The sequence below is a fragment of the Artibeus jamaicensis genome, unplaced genomic scaffold (assembly GCF_021234435.1).
Source record: "Artibeus jamaicensis isolate MK-2021 breed Jamaican fruit bat unplaced genomic scaffold, CSHL_Jam_final contig_470, whole genome shotgun sequence".
In the NCBI taxonomy this organism is placed as follows: domain Eukaryota; kingdom Metazoa; phylum Chordata; class Mammalia; order Chiroptera; family Phyllostomidae; genus Artibeus; species Artibeus jamaicensis.
In genome coordinates, this window is record NW_026521849.1 from 272,947 (window position 1) to 276,755 (window position 3,809).

The 3,809-nt window shown below is 45.0% G+C and overlaps 1 pseudogene; it reads left to right on the forward strand.

Moving 5' to 3' along the window:
• The first annotated feature begins 1,937 nt into the window (after positions 1 to 1,937).
• On the forward strand, positions 1,938 to 2,795 carry LOC119037335 (glycine N-acyltransferase-like protein 3; annotated as a pseudogene).
• Positions 2,796 to 3,809: the final 1,014 nt, after the last annotated feature.

Here is a 3,809-nt window from a genome sequence, read left to right on the forward strand (position 1 = left end):
GTGAGCTCTTTGAACTTCGTAATAACCAGTGCTTTGAATTCACTATCTGATAGTTGATCAGCCTCTATTTCATCTAACATTCTTTCTGAAGTTTCTGCTTTTTCTTTCATTTGGGGATTGTTTCTTTGTCTTCCCATTGTTTGAGACTCTTCTTGTTAGTCTCTGCTTCTAAAATTGATCTGTTCTGAAACCCTGGTTTTATGTTGTGAACTTCTGTGGTATGATCCTTGTGAAGTTCAGTTGTACAGACTCCTTGAAGTTTCTTGATGTTCTTCGTCTCCACCTACTCTCACTCTGGTCCTCGCGCTGGTCCCTGCGTTGGTCGCCTACCACTGCTGAATGTCCCGGCTCTAGTAGCTGCCTCGTCAAGCACCCAGGCCCGTTACTACAGCAGTGGCACAGGGGCTGGGAATGTCCTGGCTCCTGTATCTGGCTCCTCTGCTGCCCCGGGCCGTCACAGGGGTTTGGAGTGTCCCGGCTTCCGTACCTGACTCCCCGGCATCTAGTCCTGTCTCTATGGCAGTGTCACAGAGGCCTAGAATGTCCCAACTCCCGTACCTGATTCTGCAGCATCCAGTCCCGTCGCTATGGGAGCAGCACAGGTGCTGAGAATGCCTCAGCTGCGTAGCTGACTCTTCTGCCGCCCAGGGCCATCACAGGGGTTTGGAATGTCCTGGCTCCCGTACCCGACTCCCCGGCATCCAGTCCAGTCGCTATGGCAGCGGCACAGGGGCTGAGAACATTCCAGCTCCCGTAGCTGGCTCCTCAGGGTCCAGGCCTGTCTCTATGGCGGTGTCACAGGGGCCTTTGGTCCCAGCTCCTGCAACTGACCCTTCCGTTGCCCAGGCCGGTAGCTATGGCATCGGCACAGGGGCTGAGAATGTCCCAGCTCTGGTTCCTGACTCCTCTGTCTCCCAGGCCCATCATAGGGGCTTGGAGTGTCCAGCTCCCGTACCTGACTCCCTGGCTCCCTGGGTTGTTGCTCTGGCGGCAGCACAGGGGCCGCGCAAGACCCAGCTCCAGTAGCTGACTCTGCCGCCATCTGGCGTTTCAGCGTTGGTCACAATCTCTGGTCTTTTAATTTCATAAATGCTGGGTAACCGATGGCTTATTGTGCTGTTTCTCTATAGATCTGCCAGGATATTCATCCATGAGTACAGGAGCTAGCATCAGCTCCGTATTACTCCATCGCCATCTTCCCAGCATCCTATTTGCTTTCTAATAGCATACGTCAAAGAGGATTTTCATTCATTATACTTAGGTTTGCTTTAGGTAATTACCTTTTACAGATAGCAATGGAAAGGATGTTACTGATTACTTCTTACAGACTAACAAGGAAAAAATGTTGCAAATGCAAGAAAATGATAAGAGTAATTGGTCTGGTTATACTTCAATCCATGGGAGAATTAGTACAGACTTCAGGGAGTTACTTTAAAGATATGCAGTAAGCATTTTCTGCCTGAACTCAGGAGGAGGGATTTTTAGCATGAGCAAGTCTCAAAGCAGCCTAGGTATAAAGCAGGCCTGATTTCCCATGGGAGAACTGATCCATGGGTTTGGCTCCTGCATGCCACAACGCACCTATTGGGCTTTTCAATAGGGCTGAGCTACAATTGCTGTTGCCAGCCTGAACAGTTCCCTATAGAAGAGAAAGAAATTGAAAACTTATTGGAAAAGATAATGAAGGAAAACTTCCCCCAATCTGACAAAGGAAATAGACATACCAGTCCAGGAAGCTCAGAGAGTCCCAAAGAAGTTGGATCCCAGGAGAAACACAATAAGATGCATCATAATTAAATTACCCAAGATTAAAGATAAGGAGAGAATCTTAAAAGCAGCAATAAAGGCTGCTTATACAGTGAAAAGACCTCAGTTTCAGGCTAAACTCTCAAGAACAGTTTCTAATTAATTGTGGAATTGCTGGAGCTCTGGAGAAGATGTTGGTGCTAAGCTGTCCTACCAAACTACTGACCCTGGAAAAAATGCTGAAGTGTCACTCTCCTGAATCACTCAAGGTGTATGGAGCAGTGATAAATCATGGGAATCCCTTTCAAAAGGAAATGGTATTGGATTCATGGCCAGACTTTAAAGCTGTTATCACTCAGTGGCAGAAAGAGGCCGAGACAGATAACCTGGACCGCTACACTAATGCTTATGTTGTGTTCTACAAGGATGTCAGAGTTTACTGATGGCTGTTGGGAGAATGTGATGTTATCAACTGGGATCAAGTTTTTCAAATACAAGGGCTGTAGAGTGAGTTATATGATGTCACCAAAGCTGTTGCCAACTCAAAGCAGCTGGATGTGAAGCTCGCCTCCTTCAAAGTGGTTCATTTTTTTCTGCTTCAACTCTGTCAGACACCAGTCTCCTAATGAGTTCTCCCCTGTGACTAACCCACCTGAGTGTTGCTGATGCTGACCTACTCAACCAGATGTGGTCATGGGGCAGCCATGAACAGCATCTCTTGTACATAGCCAACCTCATCTCCTGCTTCCCCAGTGTGTGTGTCCACAATGACAAGGGAAACCCAGTTTCTTCGTCTATCACAGACAAGTTGCCATTATGTGCAATGGCTACACTCTGCCAAAGCATCACAGAAAAGGCTACAGCTGGCTGGTGGCCCTCACATTGGCCCAGAAGTGGCAAATCTGGGGATTCCCCTTTCAGGGCAATGTCCTCAATGACAACATGACCTCCATCACTTTCTGAAGGGTGTCTGTGCCAAGTTCTTGCCTCATCGTTTCCATTGACTCATTCTCACCCCTATGACCTTCTGTGGCCAAGGTCACCTCTAGCCCAGTGAAATGCTATGAGTTTCTTCCTTTCCCTGAAGATACACATACCCCTTAACTGCCAATAAAGAGAATATTAAAACAGGGATCAGTGACTCTAGCCTATACTTCTTCCCTGGAAATATTCAGATGTAGTGGTTCTCAACCTTTGGTGTATTTCAGATCACCATCAGGGCCATTTGCAACACAGATGGCTGAGTCTCTCCCACAGTCTTTCACTCGGGCCTGAGAATTTGCATTTCTAACAAATTCCCACTGTCAAGTTGTCTTGGATGGAGGAATGAAGATAGGAGAGCTATAAATGCTGGAAATAGATGATGTCAGCTTAATAAAAGGAGAGAGATTTATATGATCTGAAGAGAAACCAGAGTATTTATGTCACCTTAGGACTGGACCTTACCTACCACCTACTCTAGCCTACTTGTCTATAATTGGCTTTCTTACAGGTAACAAAGGTGTGTATATAGATGTGAATGTGGATATTCAGATGACCTTATAAACATACATATATTCACATATATAAGTATTTTTCTTTTTTCTACATGTATATAAACTCAGAATTTTTATAAGATAAACTTTAATTCTCACATTACATATGAAGAATTTGAGGACCAAGGACAGTAAATGACTCCAAGATTACACAGATAATCATGCTGGAGGCTGAGCCAGAATGTTGTCATTTTGATTTCAATCTTTTTTATTTTCACTAAATCATACATTTATTTTTTAAAGAAAATTTAAATGCTTAAGTAATTAGAAAAAAATAGCAGCAAGAGGAGAGAGTTACCTACAAAGCAGTTCCCATAATGCTATCAGCTTTTCTTTCTTTCTTTCTTTCTTTCTTTCTTTCTTTCTTTCTTTCTTTCTTTCTTCGTTTCTTTCTTTCTTTTGAAGGGAAGAAGGGAGAAGGAGAGGGAGAGAAAAATTTATGTGTGAGAGATCAGTTGCCCCTTACGTGCACCCAACTGGGGACCTGGCCCACAACCCAGTCATGTTGCCCTGACTGGGAACTGAACC